Below are 19623 nucleotides of genomic sequence, written 5' to 3' on the forward strand. Positions count from 1 at the left end.
AGAGAAGACAAAATAGCATTTTCAGTTTTTCAGAAATGAATGTTTTTGTTCTTTCCTGAATATTCTTCGTTAGGTAGAAGCTGTTTATTTAATGAAGGTCAGGAATTTTAGCGTAAATGCTAGAACAATTGGATGGAACATGTAGTGTGATTTCTTCAAGGACCACTCAAGGAATTGTTCCTCCTTTGTGGTGTAAACACTTTCAGTGGTGCTTTTTTTGACAGATGTGTGGTTATGAATATTTATAGTATTGCCAAACATGAAAAATAAAATGGTTTGTCTCAGCCCTAGAATGAAATGTATATGATGCTTTTGGAAGAAATAGGGAGAAATAGTAAAGAACTATTTACCTTTGAAATTGAATTTGAAGTCTGAATTATTTTTGCCATATAAGACATTGCCATTGAATGATTTCATAGTAGGTTTATTAATTAGTTTTTAAAATTTACACTACTTCACCTTTTTTGATAAAAGTCATCTCCAGTAACAGAGTCCATTGTTTCACAATTAATTTAATGAAAAATTTTAGGTTTTCTCTTAAATGAAAACAGAATTCTTCAGTGTCCAAAAAGCTGAACAGACCACAAGTAGCTGGATATAAAGTATAAAACATCAAATAAGATCTTAAACCAGAGCATGCCTTTGTTGTTGTTTAGTTGCCCAGTCATGTCTGACTCTTTTGTGATCCTATAGATGGGATTATCTAGGGGAGAATTCTGGAGTAGATTGCCATTTCCTCCTCCAAGGGATCTTCCTGACCCAGGAATTGAACACGCGTCTCCTGCCCTTGTCCCCTACATTGCAGGCAGATTCTTTACCACCAAGCCACTCTGATGCTGAGTGTCTTTCACATGTATTAGTACTATCACGGTTTTACTGACAAGAGATCATATACTTTTCAACAGCCTCAGTTATAAACCCCTTAAAGGACCAACACATAATATTAGTTATTATCTTATCTCTTGCATACAGCACTTGGTTACAGATACATGTCCACTTTATAGAGAGCAATATTTTTGTTTCAGGTTCTGATTTCTGGGGATTCAAGGCTGAGCTGTAAGTGATGCTTTTAAAAGAAATGCAGTTTCATCTCAGGAAGGAGGTACAAAACTAATGATGAAAGGAAAAGTCAACATAAGTTTTTGTAATAATGCTGGTTCTCTAAGTAGGACAGATTGCTGCATCTCATGGATTATTCTACTAGTAAGGAGGAGAGATGGGGGGAGAATGAACAAAGTAGCATTTATCTTCCATCTGTCAGTGATTCAACCACAGAACATTAACTCCTGCCTCGGCTTCTGGGTTTTGTATATGTGGGAGCAAAATGGGCTTCCTCTGTGCCCCACACACCAGCATCAAGAAAGGAAGACTCAGGGTACAGGGTGATAGGCACATGGGACCAGCATGCAGGTTTTATTTTTCTGGATCTAGTTGGAGCCTACATAGAACAGGCTCCAGAAGCAGTAGCTAGAACAAGTGACAGGTTGGTGTTGAGTGTGTTATTTGATTATATGCAGTAAACTCTGGCATTTAAGAATCCATATAAGAAGAAAGTGGTATGGTATGTGTTTTATTTCTAATTTTATTCCCTTTGAAACTGTTCAAATATAGCAATCCTTTCTCAACTGTGGATTTCTAGGTCACATACATAAACTGCTTATACTTCTGCAACATAAAGAGTCCTGAATTAGCTGTGCACAAGCAATTAAAGTGTATGTGTTCACAATGCCATCCGTGATCATGCGTTCTCATACGTAACATTTTGAGGTTGTGAACTTTTGAGTCTCTCACACCCATCTTCTAATTTTTGCCTACTGCTCCCCATGAGATCAGTCTTACTCATAGGTAATTCTGCAACAAATGTCTATATATAATAGCACCATAAAATTGTTCAGCTCTTAAACATGACCACTAAATAATATGCCTGTTCAGCAATGGTAAGATGTTATTTCCAATTTAATATGTGAAAAATAACTTTTGTTATTTAATCAGTTTAATGCAAAACCTCTATTTAAGGTGGCATGTAAATGTCAAAAATTAAAATAGTTGAAAACAAAGGCTAAAGAATTGGGAGGAAGGGAATTAGAGTCAGAAAATAGGAAGCCAAAAGAACATTAGTATGAAAATTCCTGTCTTCTTTTTCCTCTTCCTTCATTTCCTCCTTCTCCTTTATTTTCTTTTAGATAGATATGAATAACATCCTTTATTATTTTGATTATCACATTTCAAATATACTTTGATGGTAAGATATAGAAGTTGTCATGAGTAAATATGCAATAGAATCGTTCCTGGCTGTAAAAAACAAACTCCAAAGCTTTTATTCAGTTAGCCCTGAATTTATGATGTAAAAGCTGTTGTAGGAATAACTCTGACGCAAAATACTCTGTTCACAACTGAAGATCCTGATCACACAGCTGGAAATGTTATCTAAGATAAGGCAGAGAACAGTGTTTACCTAAATTTATCTGAATGACTTCTTCCAAAGAAGTTAAAATTAGCCATTGTGCAAATTTCAGTAGGGAAGTTAGCAATAAAAATATTGCTAAAAATATTTTTAGCAATCTGGGGTAGGTAGAGAATGGTTATAATATTAGTAATGACTGATTTTTACCACTGGCACACTTATTTTCTTTAAAGTGAAATTCGATGGGAAAAAATAGGGAAATGGAGGATTCCTGCTATTACTTGGAATGATAACCAAGAAAACCACAACACTGTCAATTCTCCCTAAAGTCTTGGCAAGGAGTTGCGTAATGACTGAGACCTGGGCCAGGAGACCCTATTATACATACCTTCAGTCTAATCCCTACATTACTGGAAAAGTATCTAACATCTTCTAATTGTATCTGGTTTCAGCAATCTTAAATTATACTCTGGGCTTCCCATGGGGCTCAGTGGTAAAGAATCCACCTGACAAGCAGGAGACACAGGAGGCGCAGGTTTGACCCCTTGGTCAGGAAGATAGACTGAAGGAGGAAATGGCAGCCCACTCCAGCATTCTTCCCTGAAGAAAGTCCCCCTGACAGAGGAGCCTCTGGGGGGCCACTGCCCATGGGGTTGCAAGAGTAGGACAGGGCTGAGCACGCACACAGACCATACTCCTGCTGTGCTGCGCTTAGTCACTCAGCTTTGTCCCGCTCTCTCCACTGTCCATGGGGATTCTCCAGACAAGGATGCTGGAGTGAGTTGCCATGCCTTCCTCTAGGGAATCCGCCCAACCCAGGAACCCAGGTGTCCCACATTGCAGGTGGATTCTTCACTGTCTGAGCTACCAGGGAAGCCCAAGAATACTGAAGTGGGTAGCCTGTCCCTTCTCCGGGGGATCTTCCCGACCTGTGAAACAAACCAGAGTCTCCTGCATTGCAGGCAGATTCCTTACAAGCTGAGCTACCAGACAAGCCCTGTTATTCAAATAAAATTTTGAAATAGTTGAAATCTACCCAAATTTTTTCTTATGTTACTTTGACTCAAATACACATGAACTTTTCTATTTTTTTTAACCCTCCCAGATTACTTTTAAGAAAATTTAAATAGCATAGATGGGGTTCAGGACAAACTATGCCAAAATATGGCATTTTGACATTAAATATTTTAAGCTAAGTTTGAGAATATAGCAGAAGCAAGGTCAGTTTGACCTTCCTATCCTTCTCCTCTGAAATAGGTCGTAAAATTTCTTGGGAGAGATCCCCTCTCTATACCCACACCTCTCTATACCTCTGTATAGCCAACTTTCAATTGCTTCATACTCCTTAACCTATCACATTCTTCCAGGACTGCCTACTCTGAAAACACTCAGGTCTGTTTGATGCAGTCTTTATTTCTTTAGGAAGGAATATAAGTAAATTTGTATTCTTTTCTCCTGTTAATCTGTCTTTGTCAGTATAATTTTCAGACCCACTCAGCTACCCTAAGAGTGTTGAGGGAAATTTTTTCTTCCCCTTCAGCATCAATAAAATAATATTTTTGTGAAACCAGTGGTTGGCTATGTAAAAAGATTTAATACAGTACTCAGTCATCAGTGGGGTAACACATGAACCTTAATATAACACCTACAGGTCACAGTCACTCTAAAACCGTAAGTTTTGGTATGACTTTTAAATACCACTGCTGGACCACAGAGCCTAGCCTGGGAAATTTACATTCATCTTTCATATGAATAAGTCTGAAGTTCATGTAACTTGTAAATCTGATTTGCTTTAGCTTCTAAAACCCCAAATATCTATTCCTACATAGTGTAATCATTTACTCCCTACTGAAATATTAGAAAAGAGGAATTTTTCCTTTACTTTTTTACAAAAAACTAAACTGAATTTTTAGGAGCAATCTTTTGTCTAAATATTTATACCTCATTTAACTCAGAACATGGAAAATATGTGATTTTGATTGTTCAAAACTTGGTGGCCATTTTATTAATTTTCATATTCATTTATTTCTGCTACTCTTAATTTTAAAATAAAGTTTCTTTTACTTCAAACACTTTTATTATTTTTTCTTCTCAAATTTCCAAACATTAAAGTTTTATTACTTCATTGCATGTGTCAAAAAATAAAGTCTACTCAGATTTCTCTTGAAATTGAAAATATTTTTTATTTATTATTCTGTCAAATATCTAGAGTCAAAAGAATTATTTTTAATTCTTAAGCCTTTTTCCTTAAGGGAAAATGGATTAATTGGCTTCCTGGTTTGCTTCTATGTGAATTATTTGCAAAAACCACCCAATCATTCTCCTCTCTGTATTTGCTCCTTTTTGTTCTGTGACCTTGAAGCTCCTCCTCTAGAGAAGGAGAGTGTTATTTCTTCACCCCCTGAATCTGTTCTCTCCTCCTTACTTGTTACTTGTTTTGATCAGATTGTACTGTGTGTGTTAGGCACATTGTGACAATTGTGAGTTCAGTGGATTATCCAGTTAAGGTCAGTAGAACCAAGTACTGTTCATATAAACTATTGCAAACACTAATTTAGCATTTTAAAATTTTCTGGGAAGATTGTTATAAAGAAGATGCATTCTTTTTTTCTCAATAAATACTTGTATATTGCTTAATACTTCAGGAAATAGGAAAGTTATTGCTTCTTAAGCCAATAAGCAAATATCATAACAAAATATATTTCCTTAACTCATTTGGTGTGGGTTGTTGGGGGAAATGAGAGAGAGAGAGAGGGAGATTCTTCTTCTCCTAGCCAATAGAGCTGCTCTTAATCCCTCAAGAAAATGTGAGTGATGAAAACACTGGTTTTCACAGTTGTTCCTTTCACCTAGATAAGGGCCAACCTTGGTTTCTCATGACAGAAGACAAAGTTTAGATCTCAAGGGGAAAGAAAAAATTGATGAAAACCCTCTTTGTGAGGTTTTTCCTATGCAGATAATCCACAGTGTTCTATAGAAATTAAGATTCTGAATTGCATTCAAATTAAGACCCGATAATGCACCTGCATTTGAATTTTAAATCTGCACATGGTCGTCTGCATTTATTACTAAGTTTTAGCTATAGAAGAGCAGATGGCTCCCTCTGCTCCAGATCAAATACTGTCAACTACTTATTTGATCATCTGCATTGGGTTTTTGATTTAAATAATTGAGATTTTGCAGTCAGTGCTTCTGAAATCTGACCTGCTTCTTCTGGCTTTTCTGATTGTGGAGACTGTTTTTGGCTTTTGACCAAGGCCGGTTTACACCAACTTTTTGAATATAGTTAATTCATGAATGGGAATTTAAAAGAAAGTTCTTCAAAATATAGTCTTCCATACTCTGTTTCAAATAAACAACTAGATAACACTGTGCTTGGTTTAATAGGCCATTATCCACAAAAAAGGGAAAATGGATTAATTGGTTTCCTGGTTTGCTTCTATGTAGATTATTTGCAAAAACCACCCAATAATTCTCCTCTCTGTATTCACTCTCTTTTGCTCTGTGACCTTGAAGCTCCTCCTCTAGAGAAGGAGAGTGTATTTCCTTACCCCCTGAATCTGTTCTGTTCTCCTTAGTTGTTACTGGTTTTGATCAGATTGTACTGTGTGTGTTAGGAACATTGTGGCAATTGTGAGTTCAGTGGTTTATCCAGTTAAGATCAGTAGAATCAAGTACCTGATCACAGACATTTGTGGGAACCCTCTATAAGAGGGTTGAGTAGCTGTGCGTGGTCCACAAAAAAAAAGAAAAAGAGAGAAAGAAAGAAGGGCAACTAAATAAATGGTTGTTACTTTAAGTCATTAAGCTTTGGTGCTATTATATAACAGTAGCTAACTGATAAAATTTTATTTTATTTTTCACTGAGCACTTTTTTCCCCATATGGCTTAGGAATTCAGTCATGGGATTAAAACCTAGCAGATCTTTACAATTTAACTTGACAATTATGTTTTAACCCTTTTGTGCCTCTGCTCATTCATTCAGTGAACAGATATTTAAATAAGCTTCTCCTATATGCCAATCACTGTGCAAGACACAGACGGAGTGGTGACTAAGGAGAAAACCTATTAATTATGGCATTTTAATTCTAGAAAGAGATATCCATGTCTTCCGATTGCTACAAGAAGTAAAGTAGGAGATGAATATATAACACTCAAGCATGTGGATGCCAGGTGTACCAAACCCTATCACTTCCCAATCTATTTTCAGTAGAAGAAACACATTCTCTAAGGAATGATCTTTGATACAGCTTTACAAAGAACTGTCATTTACCTGAAAAGAACAGAATCAGACTTCAGTGGGACTGAAATCTTGATTCTATCATTATCATCTGTTATTTAATCTCTCTAAATTCTGTTTGCTATCCAACAAAACAGAGCTAATACTTCTAAATGTGTTTGTTAGTATAAGTCTGAACTCTTGTCCTCAATTTATTAGCCTTAACATTTCATATTGACTCTGAATCTCTGCAACCACTATCATTTCTAATTAATATTCAAATAAACTAATAAAAAACATAGAATCTTGATTAAGTTGTTCTTGACGTATTTTTCTTCAAGATGCCTAAAAACTTGTGACATGGACCCCTTTTTTGGAACTATAGTTGCTGCTGTGAGAACTGTTATGGAGCCAATCCCCACGTGAATTTCACAGATTGCTTAGTTGAACTGAGAATATGATCAGAACATCCAGGAACTTCAGATCATTAGTTATTTCATGGGGGTAAAGCAGATGGCTTCCCTAGTAGAGGGGTTTTCACCTCCCACAGAATTTGGACACCTTTGCAGAAGTAGGCCTAATTGTTTAGAGAAGCATGTTTGAATTACTCAACCAGAATTTGTAATTCTTCCTTTTCTCATGAAAGGACTCCCCAGATAAGGGGAACTCTCGCAATTATTCAAGCCAGTCATCATATATATTTGGTAAGAGTACAACAGTATAAAGAGTGTCTAAACATGTCTGTTCTCTGGAAATATTCTAAAAAAACTATGTATCACATACACAAACCATATAAAGTATTTTTTTATCCTTGGAACTATTGATGTTTGGTGCTGAATAATTGTTGTGAGGACTGTCTTGTACATTGCAAGGTGTTTTACAGAACCCCTAATCTCTAACTACTAGTTGTTAGTAACCCCCCTCCACCAACTGTAATGATCAAAAATGTCTCCAGACCTTCCAGGTGTCCACTAATTGCCCTTAGTTAAACAAGTATCAAAGTATCATAAAGAGAAAAGAGATGCATCCATTTTCAGCATGACCAAATGGGGGAGGGTGATAAGACATGACGTCCAATTTCATTTTCTATATATTATTACAGATTTGTTGTTCATTTAACCATTCATTTATCTGTTTCTGTATATGAGGCAGAGAGCTAGAGGCAATGAGGATAAGCAAAATCCTGGTCATTTTCTTCCTCTAAGAATAAAAATCTCAAAAATAAATCGTCAAAAGTAATTCTAACATGTTTGGCAGTGTACCACCACCAATAAAAAGTGATATAGAAAACAGTTCAGTTCAGTCACTCTGTCGTGTCCGACTCTTTGCGACCCCATGAATCACAGCATGCCAGGCCCCCCTGTCCATCACCAACTCCTGGACTTCACTCAAACTCGTGTCCATTGAGTCCGTGATGCCATCCAACCATCTCATCCTCTGTCATCCCCTTCTCCTCCTGCCTTCAATATTTCCCAGCATCAGGGTCTTTTCCAATGAGTCAGTTCTTCACATGAGGTGGCCAAAGTATTGGAGTTTCAGCTTCAGCATCAATCCTTCCAATGAACACCCAGGACTGATCTCCTTTAGGATGGACTGGTTGGATCTCCTTGCAGTCCAAGGGACTCTCAAGAGTCTTCTCCAACACCACAGTTCAAAAGCATCAATTCTTCTGTGCTCAGCTTTCTTTATAGGCCACCTCTCACATCCATACATGACTACTGGAAAAACCATAGCCTTGACTAGACGAACCTTTCTTGGCAAAGTAATGTCTCTGCTTTTTAATATGCTATCTAGGTTGGTCATAACTTTCCTTCCAAGGAGTAAGCGTCTTTTAATTTCATGACTGCCGTCACCATCTGCAGTGATTTTGGAGCCCCCAAAAATAAAGTCTGACACTGTTTCCACTGTTTTCCCATCTATTTCCCATAAAGTGATGGGACCAGATGCCATGATCTTAGTTTTCTGAATGTTGAGCTTTAAGCCAACTTTTTCACTCTCCTCTTTCACTTTCTTCAAGAGGCTTTTTAGTTCTTTTTAGTTCCTCTTCACTTTCTGCCATAAGGGTTGTGTCATCTGCATATCTGAGGTTATTGATATTTCTCCCGGCAATCTTGATTCCAGCTGTACTTCCTCCAGCCCAGCGTTTCTCATGATGTACTCTGCATATAAGTTAAATAAGCAGCGTGACAATATACAGCCTTGACATACTCCTTTTCCTATTTGGAACCAGTCTGTTGTTCCATGTCCAGTTCTAACTGTTGTTTCCTGACCTGCATATAGGTTTCTCAAGAGGGAGGTCAGGTGGTCTGGTCATTCCCATCTCTTTCAGAATTTTCCACAGTTTATTGTGATCCACACAGTCAAAGGCTTTGGCATAGTCAATAAAGCAGAAATAGATGTTTTCTGGAGCTCTCTTGCTTTTTCGATGATGCAGCGGACGTTGGCAATTTGATCTCTGTTTCCTCTGCCTTTTCTAAAACCAGCTTGAGTAGGGAGGTTTAAATGAGTGTGAAGTCTGAGTCTTAAAGTGGTATAAAAATGGAATCAGGAAATTGATTATTTAGGTTTTATATCCTGGTGTTTATCACTGTTACCAATGTGTGATTTTAAAAAATTTATGCTACCTGTTAGTTTATTATAAAGTCCCACAGATAGGGTGATTAAAAAACATACTTTTATTTTCCCGTATTCTGGAGGTTTTAAGTCTGAAATTACACCCATCAGGGTGGGTTTCTTCTAAGACTTCTCTCCTTGACTTATAGAAAGTGGTCTTCTTCCTTTATTTTCACATCATTAGCTTTCATTTTTGTCTCCATGTCCTAATTTTCTTTTCTTAAAAGATTACTGGTCATATTGGATTAGAACCCACCTAATGACCTTACTTTACCTCTCTGAAGAGCCAATCTGTGAGTATGGTCACATTCTGAGGGACTGAGGTTTAGAACTTCAACGTGAATTTGGAGGGAACAGAATTCTGCCCATACCGTTACCACTCTAAGTTTCCATTTCCTTATTTGTAACATTTTGAATATAATATGTGTTTCATAGTTGATTGCTATGCAGAGTAAATGAAAATAAATAAGGTACATTTTATATATTACACTTGGCATAGTGTCTAAAATATAAGAAGTCTACAACATAGTTAATTATTAAAATGTAATTTTATTTTATTCTGGCTAAACAAAAATTACTGTGAAGGAGCATTTGAGTAGAGTTGGAAAAGCAGATGCAGAGGAAGGAGCATGTAATTCAAAGAGGAAGACAATAAAAGCAATGTACAAAGGCACAGAAGTCCATTTCAGAATTGAACAGTATGTCCTTGATTCTAATATTCACACTTTTTTCTAGTATTATTGAGAACAATTGTTTTGCTTCTTTTTTATTTATTTTTTTATTTTGTATTCAAGTATAGCCAGTTAACAATGTTGTGATAGTTTCTGGTGGACAGCAAAGGGACTCAGCCATACATATACATATATCCCTTCTCCCCCAAACTCCCCTCCCATCCAGGCTGCCACGTAACATTGATCAGAGTTCTCTGTACTATATAGTAGGTAATTGTTGGTTGTCCATTTTAAATAGCAGTGTGTATGTGTCAGTCCCAAACTCCCTAACTCTCCTTTCCCCCCATCATTCTCCCTGGCAACCATAAGTTCAAGAGCAATTTTTAAAGGTATATTTTACACTTGGCATCTTGATTAACCTTGTTTCTTTAAATTCCCCTCACTTCCAATCTGTTATTAAGACTGTTTTCTTCTATGACATGCCATATAACTCAAGTGTTAAGATGACTGCATTTCACCTGGAATAAGGCAGGAATCCGTAGCAGTGATTATGGAAGTAGGCAGAAGCTTAATGGATGAAGATTCTTCTGTTCTTCATCACGTTTCATGGATGCCTGATGTTTCATGGAGCCTGAATATGAAAGGACAGATGTAAACAATTGGACAAAGAAAGACAGGAGAAGGATTTAGGTTTGGGGAGCTTGGTATCAGCCAGGCTAAGTTGGTTAGTTAGATCATGTGCAGGAGAGTTTGTGTTTTTGACTCCTGTCCCTCACCCTAGTCCTAGGAAAACAACAAAATGTAGTTGTTAAAAATATAATAAGAATGTGCTGCTGTTTCCTGTCCCTGATCTTGTTAACCAACAGCAAGATGGTATAAAAAGAATACTCATATGAGGAAGACTTGATTTAGTAATTGATCCCAAAGAGCTTGAAATTTTATAGTTTAAATTCATCTCTATATAGAGATAAAATTCATCATCTATAAAAACATTCCTACATGCATGCATATATGCATATATAGTCATATTTTTCAATCATAATACCAAATTAAATGAATATGTGTAAGTCAATATCTAGAATATAGCAAAATGAAACTTTATATTATATTTGTACATGGATAACTTATTCATTAATTATTATATAGAGAAAATATTTTTATGGATTACTAGTCAACGTTCAATTTGATTTCTTAAAACTCAGAGACAAAGGGACATTATTTTCTCTAATAGACTAAAATCCTTTTCTTTGTAAGTCCTATTTTATTGTCCCTATAACCTCTATGCTTTTTAAAAGTTTAGTAATGTTGATTGAGTCAATATAATTCTTCAATTTAGATATACCTAATATTGAATGTTAGCCACAGCTGTTCAGATACTCATATTACTTAAATTCCCTGATTCTTAGTGTGTCTTTTCTTCTGTTCAAAGATGACAACATTTGGCCTCAAAGTTTCATTGTAAGGATTAAATTAAATAATAAGTGCATGAAGAATACCTAGTGAAATATCAGCTTCATAATAGGTGCAAGACACATGGTTCTCCCTATCGTCTTTATCTTTGTTGAATAGGGAAATATAAATCAATGTCTAATGACATGTAGGAATAGAGAAAATTACATTTTCACATAGCAAGTTTCCAATAATTTATTATAACTTAGGGACAATTCTGTTATGGAAACACATTTCAAATTATAATTTGACTTCATATAGCCTGAAAACACTAAACACATCATAAAACACAAAAACAAATGTTTACAAAGACGGAGGCACAAGAGCATTTCCATTACTACCGCGTTTGCCCAGGGGACTCACCTGACCTGGAAAGGTTTGTATACGTTTCTAAAATGAAATAAAATATGTGAATTCCCTTCAGAAGATATCAGAGAAAACATTTCCAAAATGCTTCAATACAAGAGATAGAATCTAGTCCTTTGATGCTTGAGGGTATATACCGTGTTGTGGTGAGGCCAATTTGTAGACACACAGACTTACTTCTCACTTACATAGAGAACTCAGAGTCATTTATAGAGTGAAACCTAATAAGTAGTTGGAACAAACCAATTGTAAATTTCAGCTTTTGCCTCATTGTATTTTAACATTTCTGTTTTCTCATCATAGAATTTTGTCTCTATTAATTGAGCACCTCTATATGCATGACACAACATACTACCTTTCCCTGGTTTCTTTTATGTCTGTCTCAATTAGAAGGGTTAACACTTTCTGACAGATTTAGGGAATATTTTCAGACTACCTTTTTGGCCATTTTGTCCTTACAATGTCTAAAATGTAGCAATCAAATGTCTACATAATAACCATCACTATATTATTCTATAAATCCTTACTGAAAACACACAACGACCAAAAGATATAGCTACTATTAGCACCATTTCAGAGTTGTAGAGAGGGGAAAATTAGGTTTCAAGAAGCCAAATAATCTTCTCAAATTCACAATATGGATAAGATAAGTTGTGCCTGACTCCAGTGTCTCCACAATCTTTCCACCATTTGTAGCTTAGGAAGAAAAAGATCAAAGCAAGCAAAACCTGATGGATAGAGCAAACAACTGAATCCAGAAAGTGAAGCTTTTCTGGCTGAGAATTCCAGGTTCCATTCCAAATGATGAAGAAGAAGTGCCTTTAAATTTCTGTCAAGTTTAAAATCTATATGTACAGCTGTATGGCAACAGCAATCTCCATTTAATTTGCTTTTATTTAGGTCCGTCTCAAAGGATTTTGACATGAAAATAAATTATCTAAAATTAAGCTGAGACAGAGTATTGAAATATAAATGAAGACACTTTGGAAAGGAAATGAAACTGTGGAATTGATTTTGGAAATTCTATCTTTGATTTCCCTTCACTAATTGTTCTGTCTACTCATGTTTTTCATGGTATGCCCCACACCAAAAGCTTTTCAGAATGTACTTTGACAAAGGTGGCACTTTTAGTATAGACTTATTTAGTTGATAATAATGTGTCTCAAAATCAAACCTGGGGGAAGAGGATTGTGGAGGGATGCAGTCTAATGAAGGTACTTTCTGGCTGATGGGAGAACTCAATAGACAGAAACAAAACAAAACAGGTGCATTCAGCATCAGGACAATGAATCAATGTGAAACAGACAGATCCTGTGATCTTAAACACAGTATTGTTTTTAACACAGTGAGTAAGTCCAATTCAGTACTAGAAGCCATAATCAAAAAGAGAACCTGGAAAATGTGAGCTGAGTGCTAGTGAAAAATGTGAGTGTGGAGTGAAAGAGATACCAACAAGGCGAGTCTAATAAATTCTCTAGAAACTGCAAGTATAATCATGCTCTTTCAAGTTTACATGTCTTTGTTGGAGTACCAATGACAGCTTGCAATTGAGATGCTTTCAACCTTGCTGACGGTATATTTGTGATCCTCCCATTGTTCACCTCTCTGGACTCAGTTCTAACACAATTCTTTTACTTTATGCTGCAGCAAAATTTATCTGCTTAAAGTTTCCCAGTGGATTTTTCTTATGATGTTTGCATATGCTATTTTTTCTGCCTCAAATTCATGTCTCCTACCTATCCTGGCTCTGCCTTCCAGGGTTAGTCAAAGTTTCCTCAACTAGGAAAACTTACTGAGGCTAATTCAGGCAAATATAAAGACTTCTCTTCTGTGCTTCTAAGATATTTTATGTTGACTTTCCATATAGCAGAGATGACATTACATTGTATCTGATTATAATATGATTGTGTTTCCTCTATACCTGCCATATTCCTGCCACAAAAGTATCACATTCTCTTGAAATAAATCTTTACCTGTTAGACAAACATTGTAGTTTAGTGTCAGCTGACATTACTTCAACACTCTTCTTCCTTTTCCTGTGACAGACATCACTAATCTATCTAAGCAGGTTTCTACTGATACAGGAAACATGGTTTCTTAATCTTTCTAGCACTCAAGACATACCTGTTAATCATAGTTGAAGATCTTAACAGTCATTTAAATGGCCTACCAGTTAGGGCCCAAACTACACTTTTAATGTATATATTTGCTATGTCATTATGCTATTTGGTAAACCTAGCCTAGAAAAATGCCAAGCACAATCTTGTGTTTGATTGATTAACTCATGTGGCTGATTAAGATCAATACCTAATTAGTGCATCTTTCCTGAAGTTCCTTTTATAATTTCTCTTCTTGTCCCATAAGCACATTGATTCTTAAACAGTCATGTCTCTTTTTTTTTTTTTCTGTGCTTAAATTTTTTTTTTTTTTTTTTTTTTATTAGTTGGAGGCTAATTACTTCACAACATTTCAGTGGGTTTTTTCATACATTGATATGAATCAGCCATGGATTTACACATATTCCCCATCCCGATCCCCCCTCCCACCTCCCTCTCCACCCGATTCCTCTGGGTCTTCCCAGTGCACCAGGCCCGAGCACTTGTCTCATGCATCCCACCTGGGCTGGTGATCTGTTTCACCGTAGATAGTATACATGCTGTTCTTTTGAAACATCCCACCCTCGCCTTCTCCCACAGAGTTCAAAAGTCTGTTCTGTATTTCTGTGTCTCTTTTTCAAACAGTCATGTCTTAAAGACACACTCCACCACCTCCAAAATGGAAAGTTGCAAATATGTTTTAGACATAAGGCATTACATTTTTCAATATTAATTTACTTATTAGATATCTGGAATCTTTCTTCTAAGACCAGTGGGAAGACCTTGGAGTTTCCAGAATATCAGAGCAATAAAGAACCTTTTAAGGTCACAGAGTTGTGTTCAGCTGACAGATTTCCTCCTTTCTGTGGATATTGTATATTCCTAGATGGGCTTCCCTTGTGGCTCAGTGGTAAAGAACTTGCCTGCTGATGTGAGAGACATGGGTTTCATCCCTGGTTTGGGAAGTTCCCCTGGAGAGGGAAATGGCAACCCACTCCAGTATTATTGCCTTCAGAATTTCATGGACAGTAGAGCCTGTGGGCTACAGTCCATGGGGTTGCAAAGAGTCAGACAAGATTTAGTGACTAAACAACAACAATAATCCCAGAGGATAATCAAAACTCTGATCCACCCTCATGTCTGTTCTGCTTAGTTAGATTTAAGATGACGTCTCTGAAGTTGTGCGTTTTGGGATAGGTAGGTAAGTGATGTATGTGATCTGTGAAAAGGGTTCCCCTGCTTATGTACAGTCTTAATGTGGGATAGGAATTCATTATCCCTGGACCATGTGATTTTTCCTATTTCCACTCTAGGAGTGAATTTGTCCACAACTCCATGTTTGTCCTATTTTATGATGGCTAACAGATAGTTAAGAAATTCATTTATGCTCAAACAGTGTCCACCAATAAGAGTCATTCAGAGAACTGATTCTGAGTATAATGTAGGTCCATTGCTTGTACTAATTAGTGAACTAGTGATTCCTGTAGTTCTCTCTGGTGTTTAAAGACAAGGAAGAAAGATTATATTTTGCAAAATGGAGATTTGTGTTCTTTTTCTTTAAAATAAAGAATGTGTGTGTGTGTGTGTGTGTGTGTGTGTGTGTGTGTGTGTTTGTAAAGTAGTTGTTGTTCATTGTTTAGTCACATCTCCTGCTTGGCAGGTAGATTCTTTACCACTGAGCCACCAGGGAAATCCCAATATGTATATATTTAATCAGGATTAATAAAATTACCTATCTCTACTGGGTAAAATCACTAGATAACTATCTAACATATTATTCCAAATAGTTTGTATTTTAGCTAAAAAATATGTAAAATGATTTTATAAATAAAGAAGATGCAGTGTGGAAACAGATCATGTAAATTTCTGAAAATTTGAACTGAGTAACTGAATTTCATCTATACTTCAGAGTGAGTGTGAATATGTTCTTTGTAAAGCAAGATTTTACTTTGGCCCATTGTGATTATCTTTTCCATTGACGTGCTCTGTGAAACTATTAATGTAATCAGTCATCAGAAGGTATATCCTGTTGCCTGGGGAGAAATGTATTAGGCAATACTGCAAACACACAATTCAGAATGCAATGCAAAAAAGGTTTTTTCCCCTCATTGGATCCCCAGTAGGATTATTCAGACACCAACTCATATAATCCTTACAGATTCCGTTTTGCCAGGACTATCTCCCTTGTTTCTTTCAAGTTTCTTTCTGCTCCATTCAACACATACTTCTTGGTTTTTCTCACTGTACCCCCTTTAATACAAGTTATTTTCAGCCACTTGGTTCTTTCTGGTTTTTCTCTTGATGGAACTGAGAAGATTTTCTGTTCTTAGTTTCCTCCAGCATTATCTTTTTATAAGAAAAAAACTTTTTCTTTTGCTAATATCCAGCTCTTCTTATGGTATAAATCTGGTACAAGCATTCCTGTGATCCAGGCTGTATATGATCTCAAAATTGGGGTGAGAAGAGAGATAAGATAGGGATAAACACCTCAGAAAAATAGAAAACAACCCAAAACTTTTCCATCATAAAGTTTAGTAATAGTACTTACCACATGCCATGCATTCACTGTGATTAAGAAGCTATAGAACAATTGTTTCTCCTTTATATCAATCATAGTATATTAGTGTTTCTATGATTACAATATTATTATTTCAACTACTTGAGAGTATAGTAATATTCAGTTTCAAGGTGCTTCAATATTCTTTGTGATAAAACCAGCAATTTGAAAGCAGATAGTGTCCAATAGGCACCTCCCAAACCTTCTGACACAGGAGTTAGGCTGATTGAATGTCTTCACTTGGCAGCAGGAATGGAACATTGACTCTGAATTTACCTCTCTCCCTGCTCTTGAGAGTTGTCTAGTGCTCAGGAATAAAGAAGGTGGACATTTGGAAGCTTGGAGAGTGGGAAACAATATATTTCCTAGAGAAAAATAAACATTTCTTGTATAATTTGCTCAACAGATGGTCATTAAGCCAAACTAGAGAAGCACTTAAATAAAAACCTAAAATAATAATATCTTTATTATTAGATACAATAGTATTTAAAGATATAAAGAAATAAATTATACACCATGTACTAGTCTAATTTTTTTAAACAAAGAAATAGAAGAGATACAGAGATTCACCTTATTATTTTTTTTTTCTTTCTGGCATTTTATTTTAATTGAAGGATAATTGCTTTACAGAACTCTGTTGTTTTCTTTTTTTTTGCCATTATGATTTATTTTTTTATTTTTTATTTTTTTCAATTATTTTCATTAGTTGGAGGCTAATTACTCCACAATACTGCAGTGGGTCGTGTCACACATTGACATGAGTCAGCCATGGAGTTACATGTATTCCCCATCCTGATCCCCCCTCCCACCTCCCTCTCCACCTGATTCCACTGGGTTTTCCCAGTGCACCAGGCCCGAGCACTTGGCTCATGCATCCAACCTGGGCTGGTGATCTGTTTCACTATAGATAATATACATGTTTCAATGCTGTTCTCTCGAATCATCCCACCCTCGCCTTATCCCACAGAGTCCAAAAGTCTGTTCTGTACATCTGTGTCTCTTTTTCTGTTTTGCATAGAGGGTTATCATTACCATCTTTCTAAATCCCATATATATGTGTTAGTATGCTGTAACGGTCTTTATCTTTCTGGCTTACTTCACTCTGTATAATGGGCTCCAGTTTCATCCATCTCATTAGAACTGATTCAAATGAACTCTTTTTAACAGCTCAGTAATATTCCATGGTGTATATGTACCAGAGCTTCCTTATCCATTCGTCTGCTGATGGGCATCAAGGTTGCTTCCTTGTCCTGGCTATTATAAACAGTGCTGTGATGAACATTGGGGTGCACGTGTCTCTTTCAGATCTGGTTTCCTCAGTGTGTATGCCCAGAAATGGGATTGCTGGGTCATATGGCAGTTCTATTTCCAGTTTTTTAAGAAATCTCCTCACTGTTCTCCATAGTGGCTGTACTAGTTTGCATTCCCACCAACAGTGTAAGAGGGTTCCCTTTTCTCCACACCGTCTCCAGCATTTATTGCTTGTAGACTTTTGGATAGCAGCCATCCTGACTGGCGTGTAATGGTACCTCATTGTGGTTTTGATTTGCATTTCTCTGATAATGAGTGATGTTGAGCATCTTTTCATGTGTTTGTTAGCCATCTGTATGTCTTCTTTGGAGAAATGTCTGTTTAGTTCTTTGGCCCATTTTTTGATTGGGTCATTTATTTTTCTGGAATTGAGCTGCAGGAGTTGCTTGTATATTTTTGAGATTAATCCTTTGTCTGTTGCTTCATTTGCTATTATTTTCTCCCAATCTGAGGGCTGTCTTTTCACCTTGCTTATAGTTTCCTTTGTTGTGCAAAAGCTTTTAAGTTTCATTAGGTCCCATTTGTTTATTTTTGCTTTTATTTCCAATATTCTGGGAGGTGGGTCACAGAGGATCCTGCTGTGATTTATGTCAGAGAGTGTTTTGCCTATGTTCTCCTCTGGGAGTTTTATAGTTTCTTGTCTTACATTTAGATCTTTAATCCATTTTGAGTTTATTTTTGTGTATGGTGTTAGAAAGTGTTCTAGTTTCATTCTTTTACAAGTGGTTGACCAATGTTCCCAACACCACTTTTTAAATAGGTTGTCTTTTTTCCATTGTATATCCTTGCCTCCTTTGTCAAAGATAAGGTGTCCCTAGGTGTGTGGATTTATCTCTGGGCTTTCGCTTCTGTTCCATAGATGTATATTTCTGTCTTTATGCCAATCCCATACTGTCTTGATGACTGTGGCTTTGTAGTATAGTCTGAAGTCAGGCAGGTTGATTCCTCCAGTTCCATTCTTCTTTCTCAAGATTACTTTGGCTATTCGAGGTTTTTTGTATTTCCATACAAATGTGAAATTATTTGGTCTAGTTCTGTGAAAAATCCTGTTGGTATCTTGATAGGGATTGCATTGAATCTATAGAATGCTTTGGGTAGTATAGCCATTTTGACAATATTGATTCTTCCAATCCATGAACACAGTATGTTTCTCCATCTGTTTGTGTCCTCTTTGATTTCTTTCATCAGTGTTTTATAGTTTTTTATGTATAGGTCTTTAGTTTCTTTAGGTAGATATACTCCCAAGTATTTTATTCTTTTTCTTGCAATGGTGAATGGTATTGTTTCCTTAATTTCTCTTTCTGTTTTCTCATTGTTAGTGTATAGGAATGCAAGGGATTTCTCTGTGTTAGTTTTATACCCTGCAACTTTAATATATTCGTTGATTAGCTCTAGTAATTTTCTGGTAGATTCTTTAGGGTTTTCTATGTAGAGGATCATGTCATCTGGAAACAGTGAGAGGTTCACTTCTTCTTTTCCTATCTGGATTCCTTTTACTTCTTTTTCTTCTCTGATTGCTGTGGCCAAAACTTCCAAAACTATGTTGAATAGTAGTGGTGCGAGTGGGCACCCTTGTCTTGCTCCTGATTTCAGGGGAAATGCTTTCAATTTTTCACCATTGAGGGTAATGCTTGCCGTGGGTTTGTCATATATAGCTTTTATAATGTTGAGGTATGTTCCTTCTATTCCTGCTTTCTGGAGAGGTTTAATCATAAAGGGGTGTTGAATTTTGTCAAAGGCTTTCTCTGCATCTATTGAGATAATCATATGGTTTTTATCTTTCAATTTGTTAATGTGGTGTATTACATTGATTGATTTGCAGATATTAAAGAATCCTTGCATTCCTGGGATAAAGCCCACTCGGTCATGATGTATGATCTTTTTAATATGTTGTTGGATTCTGTTTGCTAGAATTTTGTTAAGGATTTTTGCATCTA

This window comes from Dama dama, chromosome 4, assembly GCF_033118175.1.
Source record: "Dama dama isolate Ldn47 chromosome 4, ASM3311817v1, whole genome shotgun sequence".
In the NCBI taxonomy this organism is placed as follows: domain Eukaryota; kingdom Metazoa; phylum Chordata; class Mammalia; order Artiodactyla; family Cervidae; genus Dama; species Dama dama.